The 18,069-nt window shown below is 44.3% G+C and overlaps 1 protein-coding gene across 1 annotated transcript in view; it reads right to left on the bottom strand.

The window, feature by feature from the left end:
• The window catches only part of AAK1 (AP2 associated kinase 1), a 159,166-nt gene that overhangs the window by 140,104 nt on the left and 993 nt on the right, over nt 1-18,069 (bottom strand). The gene's annotated exons all lie outside the window — the stretch shown is intronic.

Below are 18,069 nucleotides of genomic sequence, written 5' to 3'. Positions count from 1 at the left end.
ACACACACACACTCCTGAGTTGTGACAACTAACACTATCTCCAGACACTGCCAAACATACCATGGTGGGTGAAATCGCCCCAAATTAAGAGCCACTGGTCTAAATGAAAAAAGGGCTCTCCCAGCAATTACTAAGAATTTGTTCCTTTTCAATCCCTTGTCAACCTGGCAGTGTGACTCACTGTGTCCTGCCAACCCTACCGGCCACAAATGACCTATCTATGACTTCTGGCACCTGATTATAATGTCCTTTCTTCTACTCCCAATTCCCCCAAACCAATCACAAGTGCCCTGGATAGACTGCTTTCTGCCTGCCAGGCTAGAGATTATTCAGTACCATTCACCTTGTCCCCAGCGCATGGCTCCATGTCTCCATTAGCACCCAAGAGATGGAAGGACATCCTCAAGGTACAGGTCAAGGAAAAACCCAACCTACCAGTTCTACAAGTAGGGCAGACCCTTCCTGTACCTAGGCCCTCATTCCCCGACCTCAGTAGTTAATTAAAGAACAACAAAAGCTCCCCCCTCCATCAGTTCATCCCCAAACAGGGTGACAGCTAAAATGAGAGGCACAAGGTCCCTATTCCTAGAAGATATGACTAAACTTTCAAGAACTTCAGTGATCTCTAACTTTGGGGAACACAGTCAATTCAGGTTTCATTGTTTTGACATTAATCTTCCAAAAAGCCCTCAAACCTTGAGAAGACAAATGGATTCTACTCCCATCTGAACCCATGTAGCCTTGGACAGGTCACTGAATCCTCTGGCCATAGTTTTCTCCTTTGCAAGATGGGTGGTTTAGGCTGTTTGAATTCTAAATTTAATGCATTCATTCAATACCTACTTCCTAAGTATCTACTTATTAAGATCATAGAGAAAGATAAACAGAAACCTATGCATGCCCTCAAGGAGTACAAGTTGGGTCAGAGGTAGGTGAAGAATAGCTCAGAAGACAGAGAGAGAGAGATAGAGAGAGAAAGAGAGACAGTAAGATGGAACAAAAACTAAAGAGGTATGTGCCAAGTGCTTCTGAGTGTGTGAGAGAACAAACATCAGGAACAACCAGTCGCACGTAAAGCAAGTCAACAGATATTGCCCACAGCATCCTATATCTGTGCAGCAGGGGAAGCGAGGAGTCTGAAGTATTAGGGGTGTTGGAGGAGGCAGTGTTTAATGGAGACTTCCCAGCTAACTATGTGGGTTCTTGAATAACTGGAAATATGCAAGATACCATTTCTAACTCACAGATTGAGCAATTTTGCTGACACAGTCAGACCTTTTCCTTTATCTAAAGGCTGAGCAAAAACTCAGAGAAGTGGTCCTTCATCTCTCAGTAAACCCTGAGGTAAAGGGCTTCCATAAGAGTTAATCAGTGTGACAAAAGACAGCCAAGAGGCAACCAACCTGACCAGGAGGGCCTAAAAGTTAAAGGTGAGCAGAAACCCACAGCAACAAAATGCAAAAGGCAAATTCAAAACCACGTACTGAGAATGTCTGTGACCATGCAAGGTCTCTTGCCTCTTTCTTCTCAAAGCCAAGCCCCAAGGGAGAATTTAAAATATATATTTAGGGCTTCCCTGGTGGCGCAGTGGTTAGGAATCCGCCTGCCAATGCAGGGGACACGGATTTGATCCCTGGTCCTGGAAGATCCCACATGCCGTGGAGCAACTAAGCCTGAGCACCACAACTACTGAGCCTGTGCTACAGAACCCGTGCGCCACAACTACTGAGCCAGTGCACCACAACTACTGAAGCCCGTGCACCTAGAGCCCGTGCTCCACGACAAGAGAAGCCACTGCAATGAGAAGCCTGTGCATCACAACCAAGAGTAGCCCCCGCTCGCCGCAACTAAAGAAAGCCCACGCGCAGCAACGAAGACCCAACGCAGCCAAAATAAATAAATAAATTTTAAAAATATATGTATATATATATATATATATTTATGTATTTAAGCATAAATAAACATGATATGTAAATATATAGGTAAATATAAGTAAAAGGAAAGTTTCTTCCTTCTAATAAGAGGAAACACAAAGCTGTCAAATACCATAAATTATATAAATGTAACAATAACAATAACAACAATTTAGCTCCAAAATCTGGCCAAAGATGTGTCATCCAAACTGCCCTGGCCTGCTCTTGAGCCAGCCAACATCGCTTGCATCACCAGCCCGCTGATGCCAGATCTTCCTATACCTCAAGAACTTCAGGGAAGGAGGTCAGATTTTTCCTTGTTCTCCTAAGCGGATTCCAGAGCATTACTCCTTCCACCTTCCACCCTCATGTAAAGGTTCCTGTCCCTCTGAGCTTGAGCCACCTGGCTCGGGTGGCTTCCACCCTGCCTTGCCTTTGTCCCTCCACCCTCTGACTCATTTCCCAACACTCACTGAAGGCTCTGGCACCTGGCTTCCTCTCCACAACTCCTGCCATCATCCTGGGAGGTTTCAAGATCCATGACGATGATTTATTCCTATACTTCAGCCTCCAAATGCCTTCATTACAGTGACCTTTGGTCTTCTCAACCACCTACACACACGGCCACACCTTGGACCTTGTCAACACAAACCCTGAATGACAACTGTTCACTTTCTGACACACCTTCCAAGCCTCCAGCCTCTCAGGTCTTCACTCTGGGCTGAACTGTTCTTCAAATTCACGCATCACCTAGCTCTGACTCTTTTCCATTTTCTCCCAATCAAACAACCCTCTCCTTAAACAGTCCTCGCTTCCCCATTCTGGCCCCACGGTTGACAACCTGGACCACTCCTTTGATTCCTCTGTACCCCTGGCCTCCCAAAACATCTAAACGCTGGATCAATGCTAAGTCCACCTATTCTGCTCCAAGTCCCAGGTTCCTGAGTTCTACCAGAGAAAAATCACACAGGCTTGCAAAACTGCGTCACTATCAATTCACGGTGCTCATCCTGCCTGAGTCCTACACCTGCCCTTGGACGGCTCCTCCTCCCATTCCTCTCAGTGATTAACCTAAAAACCCTCAGGAGTCTCCTCGGCCCCATACTCACCACTACCCTCAGCAGACAACCTTGCTTCCTCATTCCAGAAAAACGAGGGCATCTTCCATGTCTACCTTCAAATTCCTATCTCCCCCACACCTCCAGCCCTCCCAGTACACACTTAACTCTATCCATACTGACTCATTTCTCTCCCCCTATCTCAGAGGGTGAAATTTCCTTCTTCTTCTCCAAGGATCAGCCTTGATCCCATTCATTCATTCATTTACCCATTTAGTCAACAAATATTTACTAAGTGGTCTAGGCCTGTAAACAGAACAGACAAGCTCAGGAAGCTTACATTCTAAAGAAGGGAGACAATACATAAATAAATAGGTTAATTATGGAGCGTATCAGAAGCAGAGGAGACGAAGGGAGACTGTGGGAAGGAGAGCTTGCAATGTTTATCAGAATGGTCAGAGAAGGACTCTCTGAGAAGGTGACATTTAAGCAAAACAGGTGAGGGAGAGCAAGCTTTGGGGCTACCTGGAGAAGAGCACTGCAGACGGAGGGGAAAGCCCAAAAACCCCAAGGGGGAGGCGTGAACCTCCCTTGCTTTAAGGAACCCCCAGGAGGCCAGTGTGGAGAGAGTGCAATAACCAAAGAGGAACCTAGTAACACAGTACAGAAGAGAAGTCATTGCGAGCCAGAGCATAGTACTTTCTAGGCCCACACCAGAGTTTGCAGTTTAACTTTCAGGGAGATGGGGAGTCACCGGATGGTTCCCAACAGAGAAGTAACAGGAAATGAGTTGCATTTAAAAGGATCCCTCTGGCCACTGCACTGAGGGCAGACTGAGGAAGCTTGGACAGAAGTAAAGAGACCAGTGAAGAAACAGCCAGTGTAATCCAGGCCAACAACAGCTGGGCCCAGGGAGACAGCAGAAGAGGAAGTTAGAAGTGGCTGGATTTGGGATCTATTGTGAATGTAGAGCAAAGAGGATTTTCCCAATCAGATGACTGGAGGAAAGGTTTTTGGCCTGAGCAACTGAAAGAATGGAGCTGCAATTCAAAAAGATGAAGGGTCCATCTCCTCCAGTCTCCTCAGGAGCCTTACAACTGCCCTCACTCTTGTTTTAAATCTCTTTCTTTCTCTGTCTGTCTTCCTATCAGCTACCATACGATCTCTCCTTTTCTTTTCTACTCACATTCCTTAAAGAAATAGTCGAGTCTTGGTTCTCCCATTCACCAGCTCACGACTCTTCTAAAACTGCTCTTGCAGAAGCCAGGGCCATCCCACTGTCCAAACCAGAGGCCTTTTTCCAGTCTTTATCCTACTTGACCAGTCAGAGGCATCTGATCCTCTTTACTCCGACTTACTAACTCTGCAGAGCACCACGTGTGTGAGACACTGCAGTCTACTGATTCTCCTCATACCTCTGGACAGTCTTCCCCCGTCTCCTTTAAGGGCTTTCCTTACTAAACTAGCCCTTAAATGTTGCTAAAACTCAACTCCATCCTCAGCCCATTGCTCTTCTTACTCTTGAGTTCTCAAACTCGAGTACAAGCATCTCTTCATGGACAGCCCCAAACAAATCAATTTCGCAACATTCAACTTCCCTAGGTACTCTTTCCTAAAAATGACTTGCCCGAGTGCCCCCAAGCCCTTATCTCACTTTCCCATAAATAAATAAGTAAATTTTGTAAAAGGCACACCCTTCACCCAATTCTCACTGCATCCCCCAGGGTGTAAAAAACACCAAAGCTCTGTGTATAAACCCATAGGGTTTCCTATATTTCTGTGACATATATATTTCTGCTAAGAATAAAGCACGGTGTTAGAAATGTGATATATTGGTGCATGTTGGGGTGCTCTGAATTCAGGTATATAATAGAGTGGAAGGAGGAAAGACAATTTTAACAGACCCTAAGTGAGATGAGCTGAAGCCCCAGCAAGAAGTCTAGCTTAGCCCCCAGTCAACCTACAGAATCATGAGAAATAATAAATTGTTGTTGTTTTGAGCCACTGGGTGTAGGGTAGTTTGTTACACAGCAATAGGTAACCCAAACACACTACAAACTGATCAGGTCAAACTCATTATCCTCCCTCATTAAACCTGGGTCTTCCCTCTTTCAATCTTTCCTCTCTTCCTGAATAATACAGCTCAGTTAGTGTCAGTTCTTTTTTTTTTTTTTTTTAAATTTCTTGGCTGCGCCGTGTGGCATGCAGGATCTTAGTTCTCCAACCGGGGATCAAACCTGCGCCCCCTGCAGTGGAAGCGTGGGATCTGAACCACTGGACCACCAGGGAAGTCCCAGTTAGTGTCACTTCTATCTCACGTACCTGGGCTCTCAAACTGGAAACCTAGAATCATTCTTGATTCCATCTCTCTCCTTCAACCTCTAAATCCAGTCAAGCACCAAGTCTTGATGATATGACCTCTTAATATTCATCTGTACTCTTCTTTGTTTCTATCATCACTCTGCCACTTGAGCCCTCACTGACTTTCACCTGGATCATGGCAACAGCCTCCTAAATGCTCTAGACTCCGCTACCTCATGTCATCCTCCACAAATCTAACTACACTGCAAATCTGATCATGCTATCCCCCTCTTAAAAGTCTGAATGGCTTCCTTATTGCTCGAAGATAAAGTTCAAACTCACAAGATCTCTGTGATCTAGGCGCTATCTTTCTTCTCAGGCCTTTCCAAGTATGACTGCAGACAAAATCATAAAGAAAAAGATTTACATACTCGGTTGCACAAAAATTTTAAATATCTGCGAAAGCCCCACCTTAACAGAGGTAAATGACAAAATAGAAAAAAAAACTGATATGTGTACACACACACCCACAAAGTATTAATATGTTAAATAGGTAAAGCACTTCTATAAATCATTAAGATGAATGCCCTAACAGAAATGAATAAAGAAACAAAAAATTCACCACAGAAGAAATATAAAGGAAAGAAAGAAAGAAAGAAAGGAAGGAAGGAAGGAAGGAAGGAAGGAAAGAAAGAAAGAGGGAAAGGAAGAAAGAAAGAAAGAGAAAAGGAGGAAGGAAGAGAGAGAGAAACGGAGGAAGGAAGAAAGAAAAAGAAAGAAAACATGTCCAACCTCATAAGAAGATAACACTTCTGGTGGAAATATATATTGGTTTTATCTTTCTGGAGGCTATTTTATAATATGTACTGAAAGCTAAAATATGCATATCTTTTGATCCAGCCATTTCACATTCAGAAATTTATTCTAGGGAAGTAATAGAACAAGTACCCAAAGGCTTTAAAAAATACTCGTTGCGGTTGCTTTGTAATAGCTATAAATAACCTAAATGACTAACAGGAGATTGGTTAAACGAATCACAAAACGTTCACACAATGGACTAAAACTGTTGATGCAGACGCTTAACACAAAAAGATAGGATATACTGCTATGTGAGAAAGCAAACTACAGACAAAGCATATTCTTATTCTTAAAAAATGCACGTCTGGAAGGTACACACCAAAATGTTAACAAAGGTAATTTATGGGATTATGGATAATATCTTCTCTTTTTGTCTGGCTTTATCTTCTAATTATTCTACTATACTATGGATTAATTTTTGTCATAAATTTTTTTAAGACTTCTGGATTGCTTTCTTCCATATCTCCCAAAGATTATATGTGGAGCTAGCATTCATTTCATTCTTTCCCGTCTTCCAGGTCCAACCCCAAACACCATCTGAGGGTCTCCAGCAGGGCGCTTATTGAGATATAAACAGATACAGCATTGAACAGTGGATTATAATCCTGGAAACTTCTCTGTGGTTTCAAAGAAATCAAAACTGAATGACTAAAATAATATTATAACGGTGCCTAGAACACTGCCTTACACTGAACGTGTGGAGAAGGGACTGAGGAGACAGCAGGAGAAGGGATAGTAAGTGAAAAGGAAAATGGAAATGGGTTAAGGCCCGACGGCACTGACACTCAACTTTTCAGACAAAAGGCTTTAAACACATTTAATTAATAATAAATACCAAATGGTAACTCGTATGCCTTCAGAACTCAACGTTTCTAGCAGAAGAGACATAAAAAACTGGTTTCTGTGCCAACGAGACATGAAGCCCATGCTCAGCGGTTCATGCACTTTAATCACAGACGAGACCCTCAAATGCTCACTAAGAGCCTCTTTATTGTTACACACGGGTCTAACAAGCTTAGTCATCTAGTTTCCAAGTCCACGGCAGATTAAAAGCGGCAAATTAGAGAGGCGCTAATTCAGGAAGGCACTCGGGTAGCGGTAAGAAGCGATGGCTGACAATCTCGTAAGAAGGGAACCATAATGCACAACATGAAATTCAAGAAGCATAGCAACCCAGGGCCACTTTATTCAGGAGCAAACGCTCTCACCCATAGCAAGCAAAGACCCTAACAGATCTATAACAAAACAGTAACATTCTAATCGTGCATTTGAGAAATAAGAGAATGGTTAAGATGTTAGAGCTGAAAAGCAACCTTCACTGTCATCTCGTCCTGATTTTATAGACAAGAACCTGATGATGGACAGAGCTGGGAAGGTTTTTGTCCAGAGTACAGGGCCTGGTGGTCACCAGACAGATTCAGATCAGGAGTACTTTCCACCTATATTATGCTGCCTCTGTGGCATATAATTTAGAAGACAGGAAATAATGTATTTCAGAAAATGCCCAATCCAAAATAGGACGTTTTTCAAAACAGATAGACCCCCAAGGGTCAGGAAAGCATGTGTTCCTATGATGAGTCATCTCGAATGGGCTCTCCATATGACCAGGCCATTCTTCCTCTTATTCTTTGTCATTCCTTCTCTCCATAAACCTAGGGAATTCCTCCACCTCCTTCCTTACTCTCTTGAACCCCCCAACTCAACTCCCACCCCACAGCATTCAATAGAAAACAGAAGACATGAGGCAAGAACTCCCTCAACTTGCCAAAGCTTACCAATTTCTTCTCCTCTGTTCCCATTCTTACTCCTCTTCCTTCCAGGTCACTGCATAAAGTGCCCTTTCTCCTGTCCAAGGTCATCTCCTCCACCTGAGTTGATGATTCCACCCATGACCTGCCATCACCTCCTCAGCCCCATTCCAACAGTAATCCCCCCGTACTTCATTTCCAGCTTCCTCCCGATTGGCCACTTCTTTTCTGCTTAATGTACTCAAGACTCTTCCACCATTTAAAAATAATAATAAATTCCTCCCTGACTCAGCACCCACCTCACCTCCCATTCACTCATTTCACTGCCACCTGGACTCCACTCCGTGGCTCCACTTCCAACGCTCTTAACAAAGCTCACGAACGAACTCCACATTTCCAAATCCAAGAAACATTCTTCCACCCTCATTGTGACCTTTCTGATTTCTTACACCTTGACACAGCCACACCCTCCTTCTTTTAAATCTACTTAGTATTCACTTTCCCCACTCACTCTCTCCTGATTCTCCATCCACATCTTCAGCCATTCCTTCTGCCTCCTTCATGTGCTCACTCATTCATTCAACTGGCTTTCACTGAGCTCCGCAGATGTGCCGGGCACTACACGGGCACTGGGGATAGAGCAACGAACAAGTCAGCCAAGGCTCCGCTTTCATGGAGGTGAAATTCTGGTGGGGGGAGATAAACAATGAGCAAGAAGAATCAGTTGACACATGCTACGTGGCAAAATAAAAACATGGTGGGTTCCTTATATTGGATAGTCAAAAAAGGCCTCTCTGAGGTGAGATTTCAGTGAGATCTGAATAGCAAGAAACAGCCAGCCATGGAAAGATCAGGAAAAACATTCCAAGCAAAGGGACCAGCCATGCCTAAGACAATAAAGAGGAGACACTGTTAAATGCTCAGAAAAGGTAAAGAGGAATCACTGCTGTGACTAAAAAGCATGCTGGCTGAGGTTAAGGGAGATGCAAGTTCTGGTAGCGGTTTGCAGGTCAGAGTGAGGAGGCATCCAGAGGACAGGAGCAAGGACTGGTCACTTTGACAGCTGTGGTTTGAGTACTGAGGCTAGATAGGACAAAGGTTAGGCGGGATTAAGGTAGGTGGGTGGGGAGGGGGAAGGGATCCCAGATGCGGGGAACACTATCAGTAGAGCACAGGAAAGAGCTAAATCCACGGTTCACAGGAGATGAGCGGGGCACAGGCCTGAATGAAAACAGGAGACCAGTGTTAGAGCACAAGGATTTGAAAGTGGATACACGGCTGTGGGCAGGAGTTCCTCAGGCAGAGAGGGCCATCATACTAACAGTGACTTGACAGGCTGGGGCAATTATCCTAACACAGGTGGCTTTCAAGCAGGGAAAAATAAAATAAAATAAAATCTGAGATTCTCTCGACTCCTTATTCATCCTGGGGTTTGTAATAGATACTGTGAAAGATATAGATACAGATATCTCTCTATCTATAAATATTATCTATTCATCTATCTGCAAGACTCTAGCTCCACCAGGTTTTACATACAGCAAACCAGATACTGCCTGATAAAAACAAAATTCAGGCACCTAAATACTAAGAGTTACTGTTTGCAGACTACTAACTACACGCTAGGCACTACGTTAAGTGCTTTGCATAATTTCATCTAGCCTCACAACCACCCAGATTATTCTCCGTATTTTACCAATGATAAGCCAGTATCTTAGTAAGTTGCCCAACATCACAGGGACCAGGCCAGCATTCAAGCCAAGGGCTGCCCACCTCCAAGTCCCATGCTTTTAAACCACCACGTGTGATGCTAACCTTGAAAATCCTCTCCTAAGGAGAACATCATCGTGTTCCCTTTGACCTAGGGAGTCAGGGAGGAAAGACAGTACTGAACATCAGGTTTTCCCCAATCATTACTGAGTTACACCTTCCTGCCAAACCGAGATTTTCCCATAGCCAAAAAGCCAGACGGAATTATTTCTTCCAACACTGCCCACTCCCCCACCACCAAGATTCCCAGGCTTCTAAAAATAGTAAAGGACAAAGGTCTGAGGAACAGGGCTAGGCTATCCCCAGGGGAAATTAAACGAGTCTAACAAACCTGTAAGATAATCAGCACTTCCTGAACCAACAAAATTCACTGACCAGGGAAAATGATGAGTCGAGGGTACTAGTGGGAGACATGCCACCTCTGTAAAGCTGGAAGGGCCCAACTGATGAGGTCTGAGTCCTCTTCTCTCTTCCTGTCCCCGGGTAATAAAGTCTCCATTTTGTTCTCAAATTCATGCTCAGTACCAGAGGGACAATAATCTTTCTCTTACTCTAAAGGTCCCAGTACAATAGCTATAAGTCCTTAAAAACAGGCACCAAACAAATTACATGGCATTATACCGCTTTCTCCAGGATTCAAGTCCTAGATGAAAGGCATCATTATTTAAGATCATTATAATTACAAATGATAATCCAACATCAATGCTTCGCTTGGCCTTCTATTATAATAATATATAGGGATGCCATAAACTCTTTCATCCAGCAGTCTCTTGGCTCTTCAGAAATCATAAATAACACAGCTTCCTTAGTCTCTTGAACCCCCGCCGTGTGGCTATGTCAAGATGTAATTGGCATTGCCTTCCACTGTCTGCCAAGGTTCACTCAGAGCCCAAGGAGAAAACTGACCAGCTCAAGCTGATTCACTCACAGCACATCTCAAATGAAACTCCAAATTTTTACTCTTTTAACTTTGTTCCAATTTGGGGAACTCACCCTCTGCCAAGGTAGAAGTCTCACTCATAAGAAGGACTCCTCCTTCTAACAACTGTCCATAACTCAATAGAAGGACTGAGATTGTTTATACATAATAGACTAAATGATAATAAAAATAACAGACTAATAATAATAAAGATAATAATGGAGGAAGAAAGTAAGCACAAAATCTTGCAGCCGGTATTGCCTTAACGTGCTGATACTCATTATTCCTGATCCAAAATCACAAAGAATGAAAAAGCTTTTTTGCTTTGGGTATAAACACAGAACATATGATTTATTTATGCAGGCAACGCTGTTCCTCGAAAGAGACTAAAAATGTTGCAATACTCCAACTTTACTAAGAATATAACATGTGCAAAGGTGCTGAACTAGGTATGTTCCCTAAAACAAGGTTCCTCGAAGGAGGGGTTCCAGAGAAGACTCACAGTTGAGAACAATCCCACTCCAGGAAATCTTGCCTAACCATCTCAGTCCTCATTGCCCTCCTTCCCCTCCACCCCTCCACAATTTAGAGAGTACACCACACATGACAGCATTTCAATAGCTATTGTCTTGTGGGGTGCACTTGCTTCCTGCGTGTTGGTCACATCACGTCAACTGGGAGGCCAGGAACCAAGCTTTCCATTACTTCTCTCTGCCACAGCACCTCAAACAGAGCTGGTAAAGAATATGCTAGATGCTCAGGGCAAGCTGTCTCTTATGCTCTCTGCATTATACCTCCAGCCTCTCACTTCACGATCACAGCATCCCTACAGAGGTAGGAAGGACGTTTACTACAGCGAGGAAGCAAAGGCTCACAACAGTTAAATGACTTCCCCAAAGCCGACAAGTAGCAGATGTGAAAGAACTTGAACCCAAGACCCTTAGCTGCAAGTGCTAGACTCTTCCTTACACAAAGGATTACCAACATCTTCTCTCATAACATTCTGACCTTTAATATTCCTCCCCACCTGAACCTCGCTCTGAGTAATTCAAGTCAGAAAATGCTTCCACCACATTTTGGGGTTGCTCAGATATGGGAATATGGGGAGAATTTTTTAAAGCTCATAATTCACATGCCGTCAGTGGAGAGTCCTGCTATAACTCCTCTCAGCCAGGACCCACACAGACTCGCCGTTCTATCTCCGTTGGTTTACCGGTTTACTCTACAAGTAGCTGTTTTACACAGAAAATGACATAGAGGTTTTTAACCATAATAGGTTAAGAAAGATTGCTGGCTTGCTGATTCTGAGAAAATAAATTTTAAAATTAAGTGATTTGCCTGAAGTCACACAGCAAATTAGACCCTTCTGAGCCACCCGACTCCTCTCTGTCCCCATACTGGCTGACACATCATGCTGCACCACGTTGGCACTGCTGACATTTGGGTCTGGATGATTCTCTGTTGGGGGTGGGGAAATCGTGTACACTGTAGGACATTTAGCAGGAGCCCTGGCCTAAACTCACTAGCTGCCAGTGTTACGCGATCCTGTGACGATCAAAAATGTCTCCAGATGTTGCTAAATGTCACCTGGGGATAATCGCCCCTGGTTGAGAACCACTGCTCTAGACCAGTGGTCTCCAAACAGAGGTACACAAAGCAATCCACTGGGTTTAGAAAGAAAATATGAGACTATTTATATTAACTGTCATCTTAAAAAATAAGATTTTTATCTTTACTAATATTTAATATACGGTCCATCTCTAATGTTTCCATCAAGTCCAAATGTCAGTCACGCATCTCAGACAAATCTGATGGAATCCTGGGGGAAGAGCAGAAGCTCTGGAGCAAAGGCTGAGATGTACTGAGAGGTACTGCAGTCCATGTGCTTGGTTAAGTGCGTTTACTGATTACATTTGTTTTAAATGGATTAGCCCTCATAAAACAAACAAGGGGATTAAAAAGATTCCTGCAAAGAAAGCTTGGATAAAGATAACACAAGCATACGTGAGCAAGAAGAGAATGGCAGGGCCTGATTTCTATCCCGGTGTCCTCTTCATCAGTCACGCTACAACGCAGAAACAATCACAGTCTAATAAGATATGACAAGAAGTTCACCGAAACCTTGCTGAGATTAAAGTATGGATGTGCAACCACTATCATAAATGGTGAACTTCACTGTAAGTACATACTACGCCTTCAGATTATTAGCTAATGACAGCAGGCCATGAATATAATGTAAATAAACAAGAGAGAGCATGTCTGTAAACTGAGTGTTATTCTACCTAAAAAGTTTAAAAGACTATTGTTCTAAACCAACACTGCCCAAAGAACTTTCTCTGATGATGAAATTTTCTCCATCTGTGTTGTCCAAAACTGTAGGCCTTAGCCACACGTGGCTATTAATCAACTGAAATGTGGCTATTAATCAACTGAAATGTGGCTACTGTGTCTGACGAATTAAATTTTTATCTTATATCAGATAATTTAAATTTAAATACCCATATGTGGCTAGTGGCTACTTTATTGGCCTGCACAGCACTGGACACTAGTAGATCACTACTGTCTCAAAACATACAGCTCTCAGCAAGCAGGGTACTTTCCTGCTTTTGTGCCTTTGGTTATTCTCTCTGCCTAGAATGTTCTCTTGACCCTGTCCATCTAGTACTAAGTTCTTATTTCGAAGACACATTTCAAGTATCACTTTCTTTAGCTTTCCCTGACTACTCCTCACCCCACAAGATGAATGGCTCCCTCACGTCTGTCCCCTAGCCCTTGCACGTCCCTCATCACAGCACATAGAGCTATTTGCTCGTGTGTCTGAAGTTCTATGATAGTGAGTTCCTTAAGGCAGAGCCGTGTCTTATTTAATCACTGCATGACATCCAGCACAGGCACGGTTACTGAACACGGCAAAGAATGAACGAACAAACCTGGGCCTTCCAATCACACTGCAGTGCTACGGCCACCACACCAAACACACCAAAAGATGGCTCCAGAAAAGTAAGCTGAAGGCTATGCTCTGCTACGTCAAGTGCCGGGTGCCACTTCAATAGACAATTTCATTTCTATGATTATCATTGTTTGGCTCTTAAAGATGCAGATGGCACAGCTCAGAAAGCATCTATCCTTTGAAGAGGACAAGATGAAGGTGGACGGTGGGGTGAGTCCCCTTTCTGTCTCAAGTGTCAACTTTCAAATACTGCAAGGTAAAATGACTGCTCTGATGCAGTAGTGTGTTTTCATGTGTTCTTTATTAATATTTACCAAGTTTTCCTGTGTACTCTACATGAAGTTTTAGCTACCGAGGTACAAGTGTATGCCTCCCCCCCATACCCTCCCTCTCGAAACCCATATGAAACTGTTTCTCTCTCTTCATGACCTCTCATTAAATGAGTGTGACTTTGTTAGAAAGACCAAAGGAAAGGCTTTGACCACGCAATGACTTATTCTAGATTTCATTTCTGAATTCGAGATTTGGCTATATTTAGCAAAGCTATAACCGTCATCATGCCCGAAGCCAGGAAGAAGACACCATTCACAAGCCACCCCCTGAAAATCTGCAGTTGCCACTAAAAAACCAGACTTCCCAGCAGGCAAAGACATCTGAAGTGAGAGGGGTCAACTTGGTTGTCTGCATCAAGAGAAGACCTCACATGCTTATAGCCAACCTCCCTGCCTGGCGCTGAAGCTCTCCGTGGCCTTATTTCCTTTTCTTTTCTCTCCAACATACCTTCTGCTTGGGCCAAACACCCTCATTATCTCCCCTGTCCACTCCTTCCTGTAACACTGATCTTCTCACTCCCCCGGCTGCTTCTGCTTCGAGCTTCTTGCCTCTCCTTGAACCTTCGGGACCACTCCTTCCCCAGCCACCTCCTCGCCCCCACTACTGGCAAAGGGCTGAGGCATAGAGCAAAGCAGTACACACTGGACTGCTAGCCAATGGTTACTCAGAAGGCCCAGGGCCACTGGGGAAAGCAAGCAGCCCGCACAGCCAGGGAGCAAATGTAAAAGAACTTCCTTCTACCAAGCATGTCCTTCTTTCCTTGACTCTGGAAGGGAAGCTTCTACTAACCAAAATGATAACACCAGACTAGCCAGTTTTCCCAGAACTCACCATACTGTCTCCCCTCTCCGCACTTTTGCATGTGCTATTCTTTCTGCTTAGAAAGGCTTGAGTAACCCTCATCCAGAACATATGCTGGGTAATTTCCATTCCTGTTCAAATGACACTTCATCTGGAAACCCTCAGCCCCAGGCACTTTATCATCTCATAACATCTTTTTACCACCTACTCCACACCCAGGACCATGCTAAGTGCTGCACACTTATCGTAGCGTTATTTGCTGGTCTATGAGCTTCTTAAGAGCCGGGCCCAAGTCCCATTCATCCCAGTAGCTCTGGAGCCTAACACAGCACCTGCCACAGAGAAGGCACCAACAAACATTCACTCAACGAATACATGCATGCGTCATATTGATACCACCAATACATATTTATGCCATACATACACACACACGCACACACATTTGTTTGGTTTAGGTGATTTCACACGTATTTTTTAAGCCTTACTACTTTGCACTGTAGGTAGGAGAAACTGTCAAAGTTTACTGACATGGAGACTTACTGAGTAGTTCTCATTAGCCCTAGACCTGAATTCCTTTAGTGTAGGTCAGAAAACTTTCCTGAAGGGCCCCCTGCTCCACCTTATACAGAAGGTTCAGGAATGCTGTCTTGGACACAGCAGGTAGCCAACATTTACGTATTGTCTGGAGCTTAGATGTAAGGCCTCATATAGCTAAGGGGATATGACAAAAGCATAGCCTCTCAGTCCTCCTTTGAGCATTGCTCCACTTTTCCCATTGAGCTCATTCTGGAAGCTTAAACCAGATCTTCCCTTGACAACACACGCCTATTACCTCACACATGATTTAGCATCTCATCATGGCATCTTCACTGAGGAAGCGAGAGAGAAAATATCCTCCCCTGTACCAGCCTACACAAAGCCAGACCCCTCGTGACTTAAAACCTTCACTTCCCCCAGACAGACAAACCCACACTGGACTAGTTAGGGAAACTGGGTGACTGGGGCTGATGCCGCTGATGGAAAGATGGCAGCCCAGGCACTCTCCTGCCTTACACTCCTTGGGGCTCCTGCAATTCCTCACTGTAAAGTACAGACCAAACCCACACGAGGGAAAAAGGGACGGTCAGTGAGATGAGATGGTAACGGTCTGAGCTTGAAGCCCAGCACATCATCCCTCCCTGAACTGCCTGGCCACTGCCCTGGGCACTTTGATGCATGACTCTCATCATGCTAAGACAACACTGGCTGGGACTGGTGGCTAGGTCAGCACCTGGGGACTCAAAGCAAAGAGGGTTCAGGAAGGAGCATGGCTACCCAAAACATCTGTTGACCCTTTAAGGAGCTGCTGATGCCTCTGCAAAGAACATTTGGCTGTGTCTACCCACACTGGGGGAAAGGAAAGCCGCAGATTGCTGCAGTCAAACTAGCCTTCACATTGCCCCCCATTCCTCCTGGCTGAGAAATAATGGCTACCAATTATTGAACATCTGAAAAATGTTAAATAATTTACATACATTGCCTCAGTTAATATTCAAGACCGCTCCGTAGGGCAGTGGTTCTGAAACTTTAGCTTGCAGCAGAATCTCTCCAGGAACTTGTTAAAGCCCCACAACCAAGGTTATGGGGCGAGGCCTGAATCTGCATTTCTAACAAGCTCCCACGTGATGCTGACACTCTGGACCCAGGCTCCACACTTTGGGAGTGCCATAGGGAAACAGAGATTCAACAGAGGTTTGAAATGTCTTACCCAAGGTTTCACAGCTAGTAAAGAACAGATCCAGAATTTGAATCTAGATCTACCTGATTCCACAGACAGCCCCGGTAACCGTGCTGCTGTAGGGGTGAATGTTTGCCTTGTTTTCATAAATTCACTGACAGCTCCTTAAACGCAGGCATCATACTTTAAACCTCCCTATATCCTTCCCAGAACCTAGCAATGCCTTTGTACTTGGTGGGTTCTTCACAAGTACTTTGTATACTGGCTCCTTACACAGCTACATATTTCTAAGAACCACATACTCAAATTCAGTTATAGTCAAAGAACATAAAGAGGGCAACACTGCCAGACCTAGCTGAGCCTTTGTCCATGCCGTCACCGTACCTGGATAATTCCTGCTCGTCCTTCAGTCAGTCACTTCCTGCCACAAGCAGTTCTTGGCTCTCTAAAATTGGAGGCCACTGCACCCTAAGCTTATCTCCATGATAGCACATATTGCTCTGTTTTAAGTGGCTGTTTTCCATCTCTCAAAGTAGTTTGTAAATTCCAGCATCGAGTTTTAAATCATATTCCCCAGAGCCCAGCACAGTGCCTGGCACATCACAGACACTCCATAACTGTTTGCTGAATGAATAAATGAATGAATACAGAGTTGCAAGCCCTCAGTTCCATTTAAAAAGACCATCATGCGTGATGTGCAGTTCTCAGGGATGAATTCTGGGGAAGAGAAGGGCAGCCTAGATGAAAAAGACCAATTTTGCCTTTTCTCCTCCTCGTCAACTCAGACTCCGAAAAAAGGCACTGCTTAGGGTAGCATCACCTCTAATGAGACAATATCCTAGCTGAACAAAATGTTTCTGGGCTCTAAGTTCAGCAGAGGCCGTTGAGAGGGAAGGAAAGAGCTCTGGGCCCCCTCATTCCTCTTGATTTCTCTCTCACACACACTCCTTCTCCATTTCTCCATCCCACTGCAGTCAAGGGCTTTGGCACAGGTATGAAACAGACAAACCAGACTCAAGGGTGTGGATCTGGCAGCGGGCACAGAAGCATCTCCCATCCTGCACCAAAGCCCACAAGGAAGGATCCAGAGGGACAGTGACTCAGGCCCCGGATTAAGTCCAGCTAGAGCAGTACTGAAAATGGAAAAGAGCAACAATTTCATAAGGACATCAACTGCCAGATCTTTTTTAAACCAGTGTTTTTAAAAAGGCTTCAACCGTCACCCCAGAAAACTGGGCCCAGCTGAATCCCATGCTGACACAAGCTGAGAGCCAAACAGCTCCTCCTCCAAACCCACCACGAGCAACACTCACCGTGTCAGGCATGTCCCAAGCCCAGGTTGGGGCCCTTGCTCCAACCTTAGCTTGCAAGAAGGCTTCTTCTCCTGCTAATAAACTGTTCCCCCACCATGCTGCAGTAATAGAGGCCTCCCCTTCCCCCATCCCCTCTCGGCTGATAAAACAACCTACAGCAGGTTGGCCCCATCCAATTAGTTGGAATAGCTTCATGCCAAGGAAATTGCTGCTTTTATTAAAAATAAAAGCTTACTAGGCAGGCAATGGGCTGTGAAAATTATGAGTCTGGCATAATTATGAAGGTCGACGTTAAGGTTACCAAAAGAGACATGCAAAGATTTCAGGACAGCCTGGGGGATAAAGATATATATCTACATGTCTATAGATATACAGATGAACACATGTGTAG

This window comes from Lipotes vexillifer, unplaced genomic scaffold (genome assembly GCF_000442215.2).
Source record: "Lipotes vexillifer unplaced genomic scaffold, Lipotes_vexillifer_v1.1 scaffold253, whole genome shotgun sequence".
Classification (NCBI taxonomy): Eukaryota; Metazoa; Chordata; class Mammalia; order Artiodactyla; family Lipotidae; genus Lipotes; species Lipotes vexillifer.
The sequence above is the reverse complement of the archived record's forward strand: the minus strand, read 5'-3'. Positions and strand labels throughout refer to the sequence as shown.